The 21,834-nt window shown below is 35.8% G+C and overlaps 1 protein-coding gene and 1 pseudogene across 2 annotated transcripts in view; one reads left to right on the top strand and one right to left on the bottom strand.

Moving 5' to 3' along the window:
• Positions 1 to 21,834, top strand: part of CADM2 (cell adhesion molecule 2) — a 954,869-nt gene that overhangs the window by 527,223 nt on the left and 405,812 nt on the right. The gene's annotated exons all lie outside the window — the stretch shown is intronic.
• LOC121156920 lies at positions 20,393 to 21,588 on the bottom strand (annotated as a pseudogene).

Below are 21,834 nucleotides of genomic sequence, written 5' to 3'. Positions count from 1 at the left end.
AAGAGTTCCCTAGTACTCACCTGCATTCCATAGAGGAACAGAATTGGGGGATTTGTTTTAGACATTTTCTGTAACTCTTATTGATACTTCAAAAGAGGCATGATGAACATATCTAAGATTTTGGAGAGTGTCCTTAGAAAGTATGACATCCGAGGTACACATTAGATAGTGTGCTGCATGAGATTGTGGGTCTCAGGCTGCCCCTGTAGCACTATTAAAATAAACATGTACTTCCCTGTGAAATCACTGGTGACTTAGATTTCAAACTGCTGACAGCTCGCTTGAAACTTCCATTTAATCTTCCCATATAGCTCAAGCTGCCTGATTTCACCTTGTTTCATTGGGCTTGAGTGATTTTATGTTCTGACCTCAGAGATGGCATGCCATAGTCTAAAATGTTCAGCTAATATGAAACAATTTTAGCCCTTGGCTTTGCCTTAGGATAAATGTATGCCACCCTGGCCAACATGAAGGGGAAATTTGCAGCTGTGAGAGCTCGACAGTCTAATTAATTATTTAGAGGTTTCAAGGGGAAAGGGAAGTCTAGAATCCCAGAGTTCCCATTTGCAATGCATTAAACAATCAGAATAATAATAAGAAAAAAGAAAAGAGAGACTGTCCTGGCTGTCTAGTACGTGTGGAAAGTAATTTGAAGACCAAAATTAGAAATAACCTAGGATCTTAAAGACAATTTTAAGGCTGCAGGTTACAGGAAGGAAAATCCTTCTTGAATTGCAATACTATTTTTTCCCTCCTTTTGTCTTTATATTTGTATCTTGAGATGTCTGCAGAGCTTTACTTTCTTGCTTCCTAAATTGCCTTCATGTGTGAGAAATCTTTGGCTGAGCATATAATTAAAGAGTCCAAATGTGAACACCGAGGAGCAAGGTGTCTAATAAAGAAAGAAGCAAATGTGAGTTTATTAAAAGTAGGTCACGTCATACATTGTAATAGCCTTCTTTGGCATATCTCCTAACTTAGAAGATAAAAGTAATGAAAGGATGCTGGATACTTAACTTTGAGAAATGCATTTGGTATGGTGCTACATAATAGAGCCCTATAAATTAATTGGATAAATACCTGGGAAAAACCTGGCCATAGAAATTCAAGTCAGCATAATCAATAAATGCAAAATCCTTTCTGAGACCAGAATCAAATTAGCCAGAAAACACAGGGGAGGGCAGAAAAGTATGCAGAATTAACAGAGTGGGATGAAAGTTACAATGGATATAAACTAAGACGAAGATAGAGAACATACTAAAAATAGTTGTAACATGAGAAATTGAGAGAAAAAAATTGTGTTGGAGATACAAATGTTAACATTTAATTTTGAACTGCTCTTATTCTTCAAAAACAATTACTTGTGGATCAGGTAGGTGGTTCAGCAATTAAGTAGCTTACATCACATAGCAGAACATCTGAATTTAGTGCTGGATACTCTGCTTTGGATCCAGTTTCAAGGGCACCTTAGGAAGACTTGAGTGATCACCCAAGTACTTGTTCACTTTTTATCCATGTGGCAGTCCCAGACTGAACTCTGGGCTTCTAGTTTCCACTGGCCCACCTGTGGTTGCTATGGGTAAAATTTGGTAAGTGAACCAGCAGATGGCAGCTCCAACTTTCTCTTTCTTTTTCAATTTCATACAAAATAAAAATGATAGAATAATTAAGAGAAAACAATTGCCAGCATCAGAATCACAGTAGTGATATTTAAAAATCGTTGTGCAAGTTCTTTGTGGCTAAATGGGCCCAACTGGAAACTATAATGCTAAGGGAAATGAGCGAATCCCAAAAGGTTAGATACCACATGTTTGCCTTGACTTAACCTGTAATTTTTGCTTGCTTGTTTGTTATTTTTTGAACCTGTCATTGATACTGTCCCAACCCAGATGTTTTGAAGAATTGAACTTGCATTATTTTTAACATATTGTTTACTCAGTACTATGTCAATTAATTCCATAACGTTGTATGTTGATGCTGAGGTTTTGTTGGGGATTTTAACTGACCAGAACTTTACGCCGTTAGCTCTACCTTCAGACCAGAGAAGGTCTCCCCAAGAGGCTACTGAACTTATCTGGACAATAAGATGCTGGACTTTATGCCAGGTATATGCTTGCAATGAAAGAATCTCAACTGAACTTGAACTGAGGTTATGCAGCAAGGTAGAGGAATCCACTATGGGGGGAGGGGTGTGGGAGGGGTGGGGAGAATCCCCAGTGTCTATAAAACTGTATCACATAAAAAAAATAAAAAGAAAAAAAATCGTTGTGCAAAAAACTTGATAGTAAGTGAAGGAGCAATAAGTTAACACTAAGGAATAGGAATGGGCTTTTGCTGAAAGATGGAATTCAAATGACTAATAAGCATTTATATTTCATATTATTATGTTTTAAGATCTGTTTCTTTTTATGGGAAAATCAGATTTATGGAGAGAGGAAGAGACAGAGAGAGATCTTTTGTCCACTGGGTAACTCCCCAAGTGGCCACAATGGCCAGAACTAAGCCCGTCCAAAGCCAGGACTTCTTCCAAGCCTCTCACGTGGGTGCAGTGTACCAAGGCTTTGGGCCATCCTCGACTGCTTTCCCAGGCCACAAGCAGGGAGCTGGATGGGACACAGAGCATCCAGGACATGAGCCAGCACCCATATAGGATCTTTGTAGGTGCATGTGAGGTGAGGATTTAGTCTCTAGGCTATCATGCTGGGCCCAAATAAGAATTTCCATTTTCTTGCTCTCTAATTATTATAGAAATATAAATGCTTTTCAAAGTAATTTATTTGTCCTCATTTTGTTTGAAAGGCAGAAAAAAAAAAATAAGAGATCCATTTACCAGTCCACTCTCCCAAATGGCCATAACAGACAACACTTCATTATTTTGAAGACATGAGCCCAGAACTCAAAACCTGCATACATATGGGTGCTACAGACCTATGGACCTGCATTACTACATGCTGCCTCCCAGGTTGTATATTGTGGGAATCTGGAATTGGAAGTGGAAAGAAAAATTGAATGCAAGCAAGTCCTCTTCATTGGAATGAGAGTTACCGCAGTTAGCATCTTAACCACTGTCCAAACACCCACCCACACAAGACTTATTTTAACTGCAAAAAAGAGTTCATTTTAAAAGATGACAGTAATAACAGCAAACAATATGCTGTTATGCAGCAGGCATTGCACTGATACCATGCATCTATCAATTTCATAATTACAAGCCTCTCTGAAAACACCTTTTCCAGGTGTGGTAGGGAGAAATAAATGATTCAAGGTCACATATTTGTTATGACAGAAATAATCCAAGTAGTCTTGTTCACTGTTTGTCTTTAGATATATGTCTGTACACCCAAGCTACTGCAGTTGAAATGATATGGTCTGCAGCTTATACTTCAGATTTAAAAATATTAAGCTATGACTTGTTCTGTTTGAGAAAAAAAAAAAAACTAACTTAATACTTTGACAAGTCTAAGTTTGTGCTCATTGTTCTTTCATAGAGGTGGTTGTCTCTCAGTATCCATGGGGAATTTAACACAACAGTTCACTCAGAAGCTAACGTATGAAGATCAATATGGTTGTAATATAACTTATCTGTGATTTCTCTAAAAGGAAAAGCAATAGACTTGTTGATTTGTTAACTCCCCAGCTTGCCTTTCCCTAAGTTGCTTTTCTTGTTTTTTGATAAAGTTGCAATGTTACCACAATGTGACATGAAAATGGCATTAAAATAATAAAGACAATAATTCAGAATAAATGGTTTGCAAGTCCTGCTTGAATACCTTTCAAATTTGTTCATGAATAGAGAATCAGATTTTATTGGACTAAATACATTGTAAAAATCTAAAAATATATTCACATTGACACTGTGAATTATTTTCTAAGTCTGGTAATTTTTATGCCTGTCCTGATTTGTAAATCACCATATAGTTGCCTAAGCATGCACAGGATATTATGTGTATTTTAAAATGATGCATAAATAATTTCCTGTACTGTTGTTCTTAATGAGAGAATACAAAGTTATTCAGGGAGCTACTATTGTCAACTAAACAATTTATCTGCTGACCTACAGCAATCTGTGCTCTTTATTAGTGGGGTTGATGAATAAAAATATTATGTGTGCAGGTAAGTTTCAAGATTTAAGTATTGAATGCTACCTTGAAAACTGCACAGTTTTCTACCACTTATAAATGCTCATAGCTTTTTAAATTTGCTTTAAGATGAACCTATGAACACTTCAAATGTTATAATGTTTAATATTGCATTTTAAGTATACATGCAAATGTATAACATGATTAATATAAACATGTGCATACATGAAAATACTATATATGTATATACAAGAGTTACCAAGTAGTACTATTGCTAGGTTTTTAAAATATATATAAAATGTTTTTTTCTAGGTTCCTAAATAAAAATTACAATCTGAGATATACAAATATATACATATATGTATGTAAGTAAATATAAACACATCTAGTGCATACCTACTCATATATACATATATTTGGTTAACAAAAATGATTAATTAAAGTGATAATGTGAGCTTGCTCTGTATGTAGCTTTAGAGAACTGATTTAAAATATCTTTGGAAACAAATGATACTGAGTGGTGCACTCTACAGTACATTTCTAAGGTATTTATATTTACATAATTTACAGTTTTTTCCCCTGTCAAGCAAATGGAATAAAAAAATCAAAATTGAATTATATAGTACTTGGAATATAAAGTAAAATTACATCACATTTCAAGGTAAACTACTTTTCTTAATTTTTATGTGTAACATTTACAACATGATTGTTTTTGATTTTAGGAAGTATGTTGACATTGTATCAATGGAAATATGCTTAAGACAAACCACGCTTCTTCCTTTCCTTGTCACCTGTTAGTCAGTGGCTTGATGAAGATATTTATGCTACATCATGAATAACTGCATTTGACATCTTGTAAGAAAACTAGTATCTTGGAATGTATATGTCAACTAAGAGGTTCTTGTGGAACACCAGTTTTACTTTTTAATTTTGGAACTTTCAATTTAGATGTGCATTCATCCTTCAATTACAAAGTGAACTGAAATTATATTATTGCAAAACTTAAGGGAAAATAGGAAGAAATAATGCATGGTTGAAGGAGGAATGGAGTTAAGAAAGTACAGTTATATTCATAGAGTTGTATCTATGAACTAGATGAATAAAAACCTTTGTATTTATGGGCCCAGCACGATAGTGTAGCAGTTAAGTTCCTTGCCTTAAATGAGCCGGGATCCCATATGGGCATTGGTTCTAATCCCAGCAGCTCCACTTCCCATCCAGCTCCCTGGTTGTACCTGGGAGGGTAATCGAGGAGGGCCCAGAACATTGGAACCCTGCACCCACGTGGGAGATCCAGAAAGAAGTTCCTGGCTCCTGGCTTCGGATAGGCGAAGCACCAGCCATTGTGGTCATTTGGGGAGTGAATCATAGAACGGAAGATCTTTCTCTCTGTCTCTCCTCCTCTCTGTATATCTTCCTTTCCAATAAAAATAAATAAATCTTTTAAAAACACTCTGTATTTATATAAATGATTTTATGTAAATCTGCTTTTTTATATTAATAAGTTTTAAAAGCGTTGGCAAGTGAGAATGAAGCAGTATAGTGTGTTTTCAATTGTGGAAAAGCATGAAATACTGGCAATTATCAACATTTTTATTCCCATGTAGTAAGTATAGTATTAGACACATTTAAGATCACTTTGATATAAAAAAATTCATATAGTTGACAAAATTACTATACTGAAATAAATCATTCTAACTGTACGTTTTATTTTGCATTAAAATATAGGGAGAATAATAAGAGATTAAATATTGTTTCATTGATCCCAACTTTTAGCTTGGCTAACACTGTGTTTAGAAATGATTGCGAGATCAGAGCATGCCATTGTAAAAATTAATTTGGAAAGAAAAAGAAAGAAGGGAAGCAGTGGGAGGATCGGGGATGTAGCTAGAAGTAGGGCTAGATTGGGAACTATCAAGAGACTCTTAGGTTTGTATTGCAAGATAAATGAAATATGTTCACTTATACAAGCACATGTTAATACATAAAGTTTGAATATAATCAAATCGATTTTCATTCCAGTCATATAAAAATTGTGTATGGTTTTATCTAGATGCATATTTTAATTAACATATGGTGCTTTATCATCCAATACTTCTGCATGAAATGCTCATTTAGTTTTTTTAAGCTTTATTAAGCTTTAATAATTCAGTCTGTCTTTATCTTCTCATTCATTGAGGTCATGGTTTTAAGAAAAACCCTAAAACAACATATAGTATTAATTTTGAAGCATATAATTTTATTATTTCATTACCTAAATGAAATTTGATACAGTTTTTTTTTAACTTTCCTTTTTCTTTGGAACAAATATAATGGTTTGTTTTTGATTATTTGTGCCTAATCTGCTATTGGTTGAACCCAAGGCCAATAGGATTCTTGAATCCTTATTTCAGGAGGTACAAAATGAACCATTTATTTCTTATCATTTTTATGCTAATATCCTGATGGTTTCTTAAGGAAATCAAGAAGACCCTTATACATGAACAGGCTTATGAAAATGTAGATTTCAGAGTTTCACCCTACACTTTAACTTGACACCTTTAATGTGTAAAACAGAGAGAGAGAATGTGTTTAACCACCAAAATACGTTATTTAATTTGAATAATTTAGGTATCGTATCCATTTCTAAGTGAGTAATTATAATTAAGCATAATTTAAAATAGGACAAAATGGAACTCAGACAAAATTTTCTTAAAATAACAGTTTCATCTGCTGTTGTCTTTGAAATAGTGTCAAATGGAAATTTGAAATCAAAATATACAGTTTGCATCATATTTTTGACAATGTGCTTTTGGGACTGATATTAGCAAAGCTCAAAGGCTTTGCAAACAACTCTTTCAGTGATATATCCTCATATGAACAAATTATATTTTGGTCAACTATGGGACACATACGGGACAAAGAGACCCAAGATGGCTCATAGTTCATTACCTGTCCTCACAATGATGAAGTTATGTAATATGTTTTAATGATATACAACGTATGCCTTGATGCGTTTTAGTGTGTGTGTGTGTGTGCTTACAAAAGATGAAAAACGTTCTTCAGTTAGAAAACCCTTTAATTTACTGTTTAAAAGAAAATGATACTATTAAGAAATCATGATATATTTGAAACTTTAAATAAAAGAAATGCGAACATGCATTCCTTCCTTCAGTCAATCAATGTATAATCAAAGGACAGTTACCTGCCAAAATGAAGCTGACAGTTCACTGGCAGCTGAAGAACTGATTTTAATTTTATCAGTAATTATAAAAGTGCAACGGCAATGCAAATTTCAAAGAACTGATCTTTGTGATTACAAAATGAAATTGTAAGAACATGTTAATCACAGAGGTCAATGAAAAAAATTCTAAGAAATGATTATTCAATTCAAACATAAGACTGAGTTTAAATTTGGCATTTTTTTTTTTCTCATTTGGGGATAGACATGTGCAAGAGAACTCTGGCGTGATATGGCCGTGGCTATGAAAGAGACTACGGCTGGAATAAAGCGAGCCAGAGTCTAGAAGAGGGGATGGGGAATTAAGATCTTTTCAGACCACTTCAGAGCTTTTGTTTTTTGCTTCAAACTAATGAAAACTTCTTGCTAAGAAGAGCATTTGTAGATTTCATAACACAGATAGGTACTTTTAAAGCCCAATGTAAACTCTTACACTTAGGGAATATAAAAAATAAGATTATTTTATTTGTTAACAATAATTTACCACTACGAATGCATTTATATTATCTATATTAGCCTTGATGATACACCCAGAATCATTCTGAGAAACTGGTTAGATAAAGAATATAGGGATCCAAATCTAAAGTTTCTGTTTCAATATCTGAGTTGTGATGAAAATTTTTTTTTCTCTTTCTAGTAAATTCCTATGTATTGCTATTCTGTTGGTCTGATGACATGTTGAAAGCCATTGATGTACATTGATGGATATCAAATTTTTTAAACATATTTTTCACTGACAAATACAGAAATAATTCACAATTTATAATCTCTGAGATGTGGTTATACACTTTATAACCACATCTTTTCTTGTCCCTACAGCACTTTCAATGTAATCTACAAGTACTCATGTGATGCTCATTAGATAGAATGGAATCATTGCAAGCAATATAAGCATAGCTGCATGAAGAAGTCTAGCCATGTTGATTTGCTTGTAGATTTTGTACCTTGTACTAAACAAGGGCTAATGTAATGATTTGGAGCACACAATGACAACTTCTATTTGAAGAGCAGAAAACAACAGCAATGATGTTTTTTGTGTGGTTGAATTCCAAATTCTTTTAAAATTCTTTTAAAATAACCTTCAACATCTCAGTGCTGGATGCCTAATCTAATCATGTTCTTCGTAGCTTAGAAGAACTACACATACACAACTAACAATCCCATTGGGTTTTCTACTCACATTCTCCAGACTATCCCTTATGTAAATGTGTGAATATTTGTATATCATAATCTTGCAGCTATTTGGGAAGAGCAAGTTCAGTTTTCATTACCCAATCTGGATATAAATTATTATAATATTCAGTTCACAGGACTATTTATTGAAAAAAACATCCCAATATTGAACTTATTTGATATCCCAAGCATGGTGTAGATGGTATCTTTACCATTCCAAATGTTTTAAAGTTTCTCCTTCATTTGTATGTCACACAGGCACCAAATCAATCACAAAGAGAAGTGGTGGCTAAATTTTAATTTTCTCAAAATTGCTTATTTTCTCAAAAATAAAATTAAAACTAAAATTAAAAATAAAAAACGTATTTTCTCAAAAATACTTATTTATACAAAATAGCAACTTTATAAACTAAAATTAAATTGTTACTGTTTTATATAAGTAAATTATTTTTTTATTTTTGTTTTTATGCATGCAAAGCAAAATTTTGTTAGCTTTAACAGATAAAAAGATATATGAAATTTGTTTCCTGTATATTTTCCAGTTCAACATTTATCAACAAAATGTTCCTATATGCCTGAATTTGTATTCAAATTTATGCTGATGAACCATGAGTGGGTTACCATTTTATCAACTACCTGAGTCCATACAGGTGGCAGGTGCACTGTTTTTATGACCTGCAAGGCCACTGGGGACACAGAACTCAAAGATCTGGCAAGCATCACTCTGTGTTAATACTGCTATTGACGTTGGTCCAAGCAAGGAAAAAATGCCAAGACTTCAGCGAAAGTACTAGATGTTCCCGTGAAAACATAGAGGAAAGAATGAATGAAAGGGATTCAGGCTTTCTTATGATAATACTGATGCCAAATTTCTTCCAACACATGGCTGTGTGAGTAAGATGCCCTGATGAGGCAGACAGAATACATGCAGAAAGCTGGAAGGACCAAAAAGTCAGTGTTGAAATGGAAGGCAAGGATTGCCGAACTGTATCTGAACTGTGCAAGCAAGTACAAGATGTTTTGCATTCCGTTTTTCACAAGGAAAAATTCTTTATGCCTGGTTTTGAGGGAAGATCAATGTTGGCAACCCTCAACTACAAAATTGCTGCCATTTGTTATTCATATAGTCAAAGTTATAAACATTATAGCTTTGTTTGTATCATAAATAAATGTTAAGTCTTATAGAAAGCAGCATGGCAGTTACTTGCAAACCCAGGTCTATCAACTGTAAATATATTGCCACATTTTTTTCAGCTATATTTTTTTCAAAATAAAATAATCTTAGTGATATTCATGTCATATGTATTATTGAGTTTTGCTGCATTAACACATGTCTATACTAAAAGTAATGTGGGGAATTGACTTCATGATTCATTTTTAATGATTTTGTTCATTTTTGTGTGCTCACTGCCTAGAACATTAGCTGCTGCATCAATGTTCAAAGACAATCAAAAATTTTGGCTGATACGTGGCAAGTCAGTGACATACTATGTATAATTGTATTTTCTGTCAATATTATGTTTTTTTTGTTAAGATTTATTTTTATTATTTTTTATTGGAAAGGCGGATATACAGAGAGGAGAGACAGAGAGGAAGATCTTCCGTCCGATGATTCACTCCCCAAGTGAGCCGCAACGGGCCGATACTATGCCGATCCGAAGCCAGGAGCCTCTTCCGGGTCTCCCACGCGGGTGCAGGGTCCCAAAGCTTTGGGCCGTCCTCGACTGCTTTCCCAGGCCACAGGCAGGGAGCTGGAAGGGAAGCGGGGCTGCCGGGATTAGAACCGGCGCCCATATGGGATCCCGGGCGTGCAAGGCGAGGACTTAACCACTTGCGCCACCGCGCCGGGCCCAATATTATGTTTTTAACAATTAGTCGTGTTCAGGCTTTTAAGATGCAAGAAAATGCTCATGGCATGGTTATACATCAGTTTATTTAATCACTGTAATAGCCACTTAGGATGTTTCATATTTTTGAACTCATACAAGTAAATTCTATGTTAATTATCATTGTCTTGAAATGATGTTTTGGATGTAACAGGGTGTTTGATGTTCAATTTAGGGTTTTTAGATTCCTTGGAATAGAATGTTATGTTATTTTGCTCGTTATCTTTTATAATGGCTACCTAATTAAACAATTTCTCAGGTAAGAAACTTTTGCTTTAAAAAACAATTATATTTAGAAGGAGTAAAAATTTCAATGACTTGTGCCTCTGTGATAAGACAAACTTAATATATATTCAATGTGTGGGAGTTAATCATGAAAGGAGGACAGATATTAAAATGCTCTGTATGTACCAGGTACTGCTTTGGACATGGGTGACGCAGTCTTGAGATAAAATGCATTTTGCAACTTACTTATGCCTGCCTTCTTGAGACAGACATTGTATTCAGTGATAAATTCTCAAATGCCAGAAACATCTTACTTTTAGAAATGACCTAATTTGACTTGTTTCGGATTTATTAAGTGTCTTTCTCGTGCTTATTTATGTCACTTTTCAGTTTCAAGAAATGGCACTTCTGAGATATTCAAAGCATAATACAGGCGTGAAAGATACCAATCAGTAAGGATAAATCTAGAAAGTTTTGTAAAAATGGCTCATAGCTGACAAGGATTTGAAAATTAAAGACCTTTTTAAAGCCAAACTTCTTTTTTTAAATATATACTATTATGGTACACTTTAACATGCACTGGGATTTCCCTTCCCCCTTCCCAAACTCCCACCCCTGCCTTCAGTTCTCACTTCCACTGTTACAATGGGTGTCTTTCGTAAAAGCCAAACTTCTTTTTTTTAAAAAAAAAGATTTACTTATTTAATTTGAAAGGCAGATATACACAGAGAGAGGAGAGACAGAGAAAGATCTTCCGTCCGATGATTCACTCCCCAAGTGAGCGCAATGGCCGGTGCTTCGCCTATCCGAAGCCAGGATCCAGGAACTTCCTCCAGGTTTCCCACGGGGGTGCAGTGTCCCAAAGCATTGGGCCATCCTTGTCTGCCTTCCAGGCCACAAGCAGGGAGCTAGATGGGGAGTGGAGCTGCCGGGATTAGAACCGGTGCCCATATGGGATCCCAGCGCATTCAAGGCAAGGACCTTAACCAATATGCTATCACACCGGGCCCAAAAGCCAAATTTCTTAACTCACTATTCCATAATGCTGGCAAAAATGTGTCCTCCTTGGTCGTTGGAGCTGGGTAGTGTCCATTGAGCATGGGCATATTTTTGTCTTAAACCACAGAGAATGGGAGGAGACGTGGTATACAAAAGTTTTCACTACAAATCTCGTGAGTCTTCTTATAATCGCAAATTGTAAAATTAGGATAAGAATAACCCCTTCCAATGACAAGATGTGCATATAGTATGACATGTAATCCCTGGCACATGCTTGAGATTTAATTTCTAGGAAAATGCATTTCTTTCTACCACATGGGGACAGCATGTGACAAGGTGTTTACATTGTCCTTTGGGATAACTACATCCCAGGTTCGAATCCTTACTCCTGCAATTTGGCACCAGCTGCTTACTGATACCACATTGGAGAGGCAGAAAGTTCAAGTACTTGAGTCCTTGCCACCCACATGGAAGCTCTGTAGTGAATTCTGTGCTTCTGTTTTCTATAGTTCCCATTCTGCCGCAGCGTGCCTTGGGGTAAACCAACTAGCCAAAGATCACTTTCATTGCCCTTCAGATAATAATAAATATATAAAATGTTAAGTTATAAAAGAAAGTTTACTTTATAAACAAAATATACACACAATCATCTTTTTTCCTCTATGTCCCAACCTGCAGGACACTATGCTCAAACCCTGAGCGTGGACTGGGAATGCTGGGCGGCTAGCCCCCGGGCTGCTGGCCCAAGAAACACACAGACACGTACTTGGTAAAAAGAGTGCCAATGCCCTTTATTTTACTCCTCATATATATACCTTCTTCTCTAGGGGAGGAGGGGAAGGGTGGGAGTTTCCTGGAACTAATTATCTATATTGAATCAGGAAAGGAACTAATTATCTATTGAAACAAGGGAAGAACTAATTATTTGAACAGGAACAAGGGTGCAGGTTCTGTTCTGCTTGCTTTACACAGGATATTCTCTCCTAATATCCTGCTTGCTGTGGTCCTGTTTGCCCAAGGCAGGCTTTGCGATGCAACAGGCTGTCAGGTAGGCCAAGTCTAAGGCCCATTAATCTGTGGCTCCTAACACCCTCTACTCATATTTTTGCATCCAACACAATAGACAATAAAGATACAAAACAGTTAATCAAATGTGCTGTTTTATTTGTTTTGATTATATTTACAACAGCCATACCTAAATCTGCTATTTCTAACCCATTTCTGTGAATATCCAACATTTAAATAGGCAATCATGTTCATTGCATATTTTATTGTGAATTTGTCTGGTTGATGAAAGATCTGGACCTTAATCACATTTATTTCAGGAGACTCATTGCACAAAAAGGTAAATGATATTCTTGCATATTCTAATTGGTTTTCTTTGATATTTGATCACAGCATTACACTGTAATATTTGTAATATTCATTTTTTGTCATGTTACTTAATTTATAAATTGAAATTGATCCTACGCTATCATGTGAGAAAATAATATTCCCCATACTAGAAAATTATTAAAAAACACACTGTAACAGAATGCAAAAGTCACCCAGCAACTGAACCTAATAAATTATTAAAACATAGAATTATGCTGGGGTTAAGAGAAGGACAGAGTCACATAAAATGGATTCAAATTGTAGCAAGTCTGGCAGAACACCAGCAATAAAATCTGCTTATGGTAATATTGATTTTCATGAGCTGAGTGAATAGACTAAAATGGAATTTGATGTGAAATCACTTAGCTACCTATCTACATGAATATTTTGGAGCTTACATAATTGAGAAAATGTTTCCACATAGTCCAAGAACTTAAAATTTGTGTATGCTGGGGAAGTAATTTAATTAAAACATGACAGAAGAATGAATAATCAATTGATCTCACTCAATTATAAGAATCCACACAAAAATACTAGAAAAGGTAATGCTACTGTTCATATCCTAAGAGTGGATATTGTATATCCCTAAATAATTTTTTATAGAAATTTTGAAAGTTGAACCCCGTGTTTGAAAGCTGCCTCTAGTTGCAACTACATTAGGAGATACAAACCTTTAAAATAAGGCACCAAACTATAAATCAGCCAAGTAAAGCTGCATTACAACTAAAACAGGGCTGCCTTAATTCAGTGTTAAATTCTAGCATCTATAATAAGTGAAAGGCAGTGTAGTAGGTGTTTCAAGAGGAGAATGAGTGTTTTTATTACCTCTTAAAAATGCAAAGAACCAGAAGATACAAACTGTCACATTTCCTTCTGTCTTCTCTGTAACTATGATTTTAAATGAATAAACTAAATCTGTTTTAAAATGTTCATGGAAAAAATGAAATCTAAAGATATATTTATTCCTAAAAATAAAAAGCGTTCATATCTGGTCTTACACATTTTTAAAAACTCAAGCACATAGTACAATTTAAAAACCTAGGGGCTTTATGTTAAGTCAACACAGTTTTCAGTTCTCCTCCTGCAGGCCAGCAAGACATCATATGCAAAACCCCAGATATATACAGGATACTAGATGTCATGAATGATAATTTTCATCTTCCTGTGAACTCAAATATAGACTGCAAGCAACAGCAAGCAAAAAAAAAAAAAACAAAACAAAAAACCCTAAAAGGGATATATATAGATTATTCCAGAATTTCAATGCAAGCTGGGTATTAAAAAAGGAACAAGTGCCTAATCATTCTGAGAAATGGTCAATCTTTCCCAAACTACCATTGTGCTGACAGCAATGACGTCATGTAGGGAGCAGAAACACAGAGTCGATGCATCTATCACCACTGTCAACATGCTTCTTGTATAAATGGAACCTTGATTTTATTTATTTTTACAATATTTATTTTAATTTTTTGGGGGAAAGACAGATATACAGAGGGGAAGATCTTCCAACTGCTGATTTCATTCCCCAAGTGGCCCCAAAGGCTGGGGCTGAGACAACCCGAAGTAGGAGCACAGGAGTTAATCCAAAGCTAGGAGCCCCTTCTGTGTTTCCCATGTGCGTGCAGGGTTCCAAGGCTTTGGGCCATCCTCGACAGCCTTTCTAGGCCACAAGCAGGGAGCTGGATGGAAAGCAATGCCGTGCGGACATGAAGGATTACCAATATGGGATCTTGGTGCATGCAAGGCTGACTTTAGCCGCAAGGCCACAGTACAGAACCCAGAATATAGATTTTAAATGAGTTAGGTGTGTTATACTCATTTGTTTCTTGAGTTTAAACCAAAACATATATATATTTTTTAAATTTTTATTGGAAAGTCAGATATACAGAGAGGAGAAGAGACAGTGAGAAAGATCTTCTGTCCCATGATTCACTCCCCAAGTGAGCGCAACTGCCAATGCTATGCCGAACCGAAGCCAGGAGCCAGGAACTTCTTCCAGGTCTCCCACAGGGGTGCAGGGTCCCAAGGCTTTGGGCTGTCCTGGACTGCTTTCCCAGGACACAAGCAGGGAGCTGGATGGGAAGTGGAGCTGCCGGGATTAGATGGTGTTCATGTGGGATCCTGGCACGTTCAAGGCGAGGACTTTAGCCGCTGGCCACGCCACCGGGCCCCTAAACCAAAATATTTTAATAACACCCCTCCATAAATCCCTTCATCTACATCTAATAGTTTTATTTTTAGTCTTTTCTAACAAATAGCACAATACATAATTTCAGAACTTTATATGCTGTTTGCTTTCTTTCACATTGAATTAACTTTGTTAAAAAAAACTTAGTAGTAAATCTATCAATTGATTTTGACAAGATAATTTAGACAACATGATCAATTCTCCCTTTTCTTGCAAAATTATTAGCCATATTTAAGTTGATTTAAATAAGCTACTAAAGAAACTCTTCTTAGTGTATGAAATTATGTACTTTATGTGTTGAAGTATATTCTGAAATGTTCTTAGAGAAGGAATGAAGAAACACTTTTTCTTTGTGCACAAAATGTTGGAGTCCAGACCTGTACTGGTGTTCAAATGCTACACAAAAAGACTACACTGTGGGAAAATATTGATGCATTTCATATAACTATGCGCATCTTTGTTTCATTCTTCAATTAGTTTTTGAAATCTTTTCAGATTTATAATTGTTTTTAATGTGCATTTTTGTGTACCTGCTATTCAGGAAACCAAGAAGAGATATTGTTGAAGGCTTCAGAAATACTTGTAATGAAATTCTAAATGTTTTAAAATATAGGAAAGAAGGAAAATAAAACTGATGATTTGGTCTACCAATCCATAACAGAAAAAATGAAAACTGTCAAGATGTTAAGACATAACTCACCTAAGGACAGTTTGTTGAATATGGACTTTGAAACTTGTGAGTAATATATTGAGTAATTGTTCCATTGAACAGCGTGAAGTAACTCAAAGAAAAAAGTCTTAATCGTTCCTTAGTGATGCAAGGAAGGTATGTACAAAATTTCACATATGCGTAAAACCTAATTTATATCAATCATCACAGATCAATCAGGCAACTCTAGGCTGGACAAGGACTCATTGGCCTTCATGAACCAGAACAATTGGAAGGACCTGGTGTTTATAACTGCAGATGGTATCATGCGAATTTACTCATACCTCATTCTGTTTCTAACATGTTCATTTAATAGCATTGTTTTAATTGCTCAAAGGGTTGCTTGGCTTTACAACTTGTGCAAGTGTCTGCCAGCATATTTGTCTAAGCATGAAAACTACTTTGAAACATAAATTGAAGGATATTTTCAGCTATTCGTATTAACCATGTAAGGAAGAGGTTGGAATACTTTTAAGACATTGGCATCTAGAGGGTATAATCTTTCATAGAAGAAGTTTCATCTTTATCTCCCTAGGCTTCTGCTTATAAATGAAGAAAACTGAAACATGACATTAGTTAATAGTGTCTGCTGAAGTAACAGTGTGTCTCTAGGGTACTTCTAAGATATAAGATATGGCAATCATTAATGAAATAAATGAAAGCATTGGAGATCAGAAAAATGTTTCTTTTTAAATAAACAGATTACTCTTGTATGTATACCATCTTTTTCATCCTAAAACTAATTACCCAAGATTAATTAAGGGTAATTAGGAGTTTGAGTCCACATGAAATTTTACATAAAAATAAGTTATTAATGTGAATACAGACAGGAAACAATGAAAGTGATGATCAGGTGGAAGTGGTTAGAACCTGTTTTATGAAGATATTTTTGAGTCATCAGAAAGCTCTGTATGTTTCTTCCCATATTCTAAGAACAGTCTCTCATCAAATGTTTAGGAGGTCTTTGCCAGCCTGTGGCTTCTGTTTTAAATTGCATTTAAAGAGGGTCCAGAAAACAAAAACAAGGCCAGTGGAAAATGCACAATTTAGTAAAGGAAAAAGCATGTTTTAGAATGGGAAAACATACATGGACGTTCATAAAGCATGATCCCTAAACCCTTATTTCTCGGTAATATGGAGACTTAGATTTTTGATGAAGCAACTGTTTTCTATTGGAGTGCAGCCTATTTCAGCTGTGTGCATTAATGTAACGATTCTGGTACCCACAAGAACTATTCCTTTCTAGAAAATTATGAAAACCAGCTATAATTGAACCTTTGCACAGTGAAAAATTACAATTTTGCGTACATACGCATAGTAACCAAAAACATATATAATTAGAAATGTTCTGATACTCTTAGGAACAAGAGACCTACAGAATACATTTTCAACTTGTTAGAATCTTTGAAAACCAAGCTGCCTCTTTCATTGCTATGTCAACTTTTACACAAGACAGTGGAGATGGGACATGCATGCTAGGCTGCAGTTTTAAACAGACCAGAGGGAGAAGACAGAGATGCATTTTATTTCACCTATATAACTTAAAATTCCACATATTTATCTAATATATTAGAATTTTATTGTGTTGAATTTCTCTTTGTATTAGTTCATCTAATAGTTAAAATATTTCAGGCAGTCTGTTTCTCATCAATCGGTAGCCGGGTTATTTAGTATTGAAAGTAGTAGGTATGTTACTAAGATTGTTGCCCAGTGGCTTTCTTACAGTTACAAGATAAAAGACAAAATTAGTCTCTTTCTTCCATTTCAGGAGCATGCATGGTTTAGAAACAACTTTACATATTGAACACCGTGACACTTATAGGTGATTATTTTGCTCTCTGAATCACTTCTGGGACATTTACAGTAAAACAAGTTACCTGCTTGAAAGAAAGGGAGAGAGAGAGAGAGAGATTTATTTGAAATCTGGAGGGAAAGGGAGAGATAGGAGAAAGGAGAAAGGGAGAGATCATTCATTCAATGCATAATTATTCAAATGGTCCCCATGGCCCCAGGCTTAAGCCAGGAACCTGGGTGTTTTCCCATGAGTGAAAGTGGCCCAGGTACTTAGCCATCATGCTCTGTTTCCCCATGTTTTTTAACAGGAATCTGAGTGAGCAATAGCGTAGATGGACCCGGAATTGTCACTGATATGAGATGTTGACATTACAGGCGATAAATTAACTTGCTATATAACAATATTGGTCTATGTTTGCCAAACTGAAAAGGGTTAAGTGCATACCTGTCAGAGTCAGGTTGTCTGGGATTTGACCCCAGATTTTGCCATGTTGTCCCTCAGACCTAATTTATTGGATAAGAGAAATCATGATTATACCAAATGGTAGTACTGATGATTAAATGGACCATGTGTCTGCAAGCATGTAAAATACTTAGGCTGTTGATTTTGTGATAACATCATTGTATAGGCACCGCACCAAGCTACTCCATGCTTGCACATTTATTACATAGCACCCCTATGAGTGAAAAGTAGACATACATGTCATTGGCCTTCACTGTCTTATTCTTGTCAATAATTTTCTCCTTAAAAATCACATTTCTTGCTCCCTGTTGAGGTATTTAAAAGTGTACTGTTACATGCATTCAGGTGAGTGTCCAATCTTTTTAAACTAGGGCAAAATAATAAACATTAAAATTGACATTTCTTTTCTTAACAACTGGAATATGAATTTTATAATTTGATTTAGAAAGTTTTGCAGGGCTTTTCTTCACTTGTGCTATATTCTTGCTGGAGCAATCCTGCAATCGTTTATTAGTGTGTACTATTTTGGATGGGAAGAAAGCAGTAGCTGTGGTCAGGGCCCGTGTCTATTGTATTCCTTGTTAATGGGAGAGACTAGATTATAAGCAATCATAATTCAGGCTGAATATTTTAACATGTAAAATGGATTACAGGGAAGATGGATAGAGAGCAAGAGGATCAATAAAGAGTCAGATGCATACCAGAGGTTATGTGACGGTATTCTAATTATATGTCATCTTTAAAAGTTCCCAAAATATTAGTATCATGAAAAATTATGCATAGCTTTATAACAAAGTCTTTTTTTTAAGCCAGAATCTTTTAACTTTTTTTAAAGAAAATTTAGAAATTAGTCTCATGTAACTTGGCAAACTGTATATTTCTTTTTTTTTAGTTACTGTATAGTCATCACAGTTTTTTATTTTTTTAAATATTTGTTTATTTGAACAGTCGAGTTACAGGAAGGAAGAAAGAGAGAAAATACATAAATTTCCATCTCCTGGTCTGGTCTACGAAGGGCTTCTGCAGCCTTGGCTGTGCCAGGATAAAGCCGAGAGCCTGAACTCCATCGGGTTCTGCCATTTAGGTGCAAGGGGCTCAAGCCCTGTTATCTTCACCCCCTCTCCCAGGCACATCATCAGGAAGAGGGCTCAGAGGCAGAGCAGCCAAGACTCAAACCACCACTCTGCTACGGAATATTAGGGTCACCAGTGGTGGTTTAACATGTTGTATCTCAGCAATTTTTTTTATATTAGTCTATCATAAAGTTGTAAATCCACATGCTGTTTTTTAATGCATTGCATCAGTATTAATTGGTATATTAAGGAGAAATTCATATATTTCAAGAATTGTTTAAATTCTGATATCCAGATTTTAGCTTGTGAGCGTGACTTCAGCAAAGAATTTAAGGCTACTGATAGTTTGCTATATTATCAACATTAAATGACAATTACTTTGGAGCATAAATGGTTTGCAGTAAACCTGTAATGTACCTAAGGAATACCTTCCTTTATTATACATTACAGATTGCTTTCTTCACATAAAGTTCTCTTTAATTTCTATATTATCCAACTCTAGAAGTCACTACTAAGGGGCCTATCGTGGTCCAAGAAGGAGAGTGATCAGCACAATGTTTACATATACATATATGTATGCATATAAAGATTTACATATATAAACACATGTTTACAAATATATTTATATTTGAAAAGATGGCAAAAAAGGGTATGCAATTCTAGAATTACAAGCCCTCAAGAAGCAACATATTATAAACCCCTTCTTACGGACTGGTTTATAAAAACTGATAGCAGTTTTCACAGGCTAAATTGTGTAATATCCCATCTTAAATTAACAGTTGCAGCAATAAGATAAATCTGAGGCATCACAATGAATCCCACTAAACACAAATAACAAGAGAGACAAATACTTCTCTACATTTTTTCCTGCTTGCCATTTAAATAGTTTTAACTTCATAAGCTTCACAATGAAGGGTCAAACATGCAAGCCACAGACACCTACATTTCAGACTAAGCTTGTCCACGTAGACAGATGAAATCATTTGCAACATATGGGTAACGGAGGCTAGGGGAACTTTATAAATTAAGCCTTTATAGGTATCAACATTCATCTTTCATGATGACATCATCATACATACTAAACAAAGTCAGAGCTTTTATGTCTTTGCTTATTCTTCATTTAACTTTTAAAACACTAATGCAAATGAATACTGAAACAAAAACAATAGCAAGTAGTGAACATATTATGATTACAAGCCCTTCACTCATTCATCCACTACTCATATACAATGAAGAGGTTTGACACGGGGTACCCCCTCAGGGGTGATGCTCACCATCTTCGTATGCTTCTCCGTTACAACGGCGCCGTCTCTCCTGGTTTGGACCAAAGTCCACGAGTTCTATCTGATCCATCTCACCAGTGTCTTCTACCAACTTCCCCTCAGGAAGAACTTTTTCCAGCAAAGAGAGTTTTTCAGTAGAGATAAAGCCATCTTTGGGAAAACTTACCTTAAATTTAATAATTATGCAACCCCTTTCATAAGCCTACCAGGTGGATCGTCATGCTTTCAATTGGCACACACTTGATATCGCCATGCTTAACAATCTGACCTGGGTGAGAGGTGATGATTATGACTCGGTTGCCAAGAGTGGAAATTGGGCTTTGGAAACCACATAATGCTTCAAACAGTTGTATGTCCATATACATTAAAAAAGGGGGGGGGCAGGGTCCTCTCCTTGGCGAGTGAAAATAGCATGGTCTTTCTGATCTAACACAATATTTCCTGGCTCCAATCCTGGTTCTTGTTCTATTTCACCTTGGAATGTTACTTTTGGGCCATCCCCCCTTTGTCAATTGAACTTGTAGAATTTTCTTCTCTCAAACTACTTTTCTTCCGTTGCAGATTTTACACCTATCTCTAGGGCTGATCAGCTCCCCGTGGTCCTGGCACTCCTTGCATACAGGTCAAATTTGTTGAACCATTCTAGGTCCTATGTGATGAATTCTTATTTGTACACCAGCACTTTGGCAATTGGGACAGTAGTCTACTGCTGTTTTCTTACCGTCTCGACCTTCTCATTTGTCACAAATCACATTCTTCCGCAGAGTCAGTTTCCTTCTTGCACGGTTACATAAGTCTTCTAAAATTAGTAGGAGTTGATGTAGAGCATCCCTCGTTCTCCTCCAAAAAAGATACGGGAGATATCCGTGGGGGAGCGTAAGGCACCACTTGCTCCACCTCCTTAATTGCCTGCTCGCCTCCGTTGTCATATAGCTCCCTTTTCTTCGAATCATCAGAAAGAACTTCCCAAGCTTGAGAAATAAATTTGAACTTTTCTCCTTCATTGAGATTCTTATCATGGTGCTACTTCAAGGCCAATTTCCTGTAAGTCATTTTCAGTTCTTCTTGGGTGGCATTTGCTTTGACCCCCAAAACACCACAGTAAATAGTTTCTTTCACCATATTCTACAGCTGGTGAGAGGGCTGAGGCCGGTGTCGGGGGAGAAAGAGCATGAACCATGCGCACCCCTGGCAGCTGCCGTTCCGCTACTGCTCACCGAGGGTTCAGGAATGTTCCCTCACGTGGAGTTTTAAAGAAATAATTCGAAGTCCAGCTGTCTTTTGTCCAGTATCTTCTTTTTATTATTATTATTATTATTATTATTTTTTATTGGAAAGGCGGATATACAGAGAGGAGAGACAGAGAGG

Source organism: Ochotona curzoniae, unplaced genomic scaffold (genome assembly GCF_017591425.1).
Source record: "Ochotona curzoniae isolate NIBS_2020 unplaced genomic scaffold, NIBS_Ocur_1.0 contig_3498, whole genome shotgun sequence".
Classification (NCBI taxonomy): Eukaryota; Metazoa; Chordata; class Mammalia; order Lagomorpha; family Ochotonidae; genus Ochotona; species Ochotona curzoniae.
The sequence above is the reverse complement of the archived record's forward strand: the minus strand, read 5'-3'. Positions and strand labels throughout refer to the sequence as shown.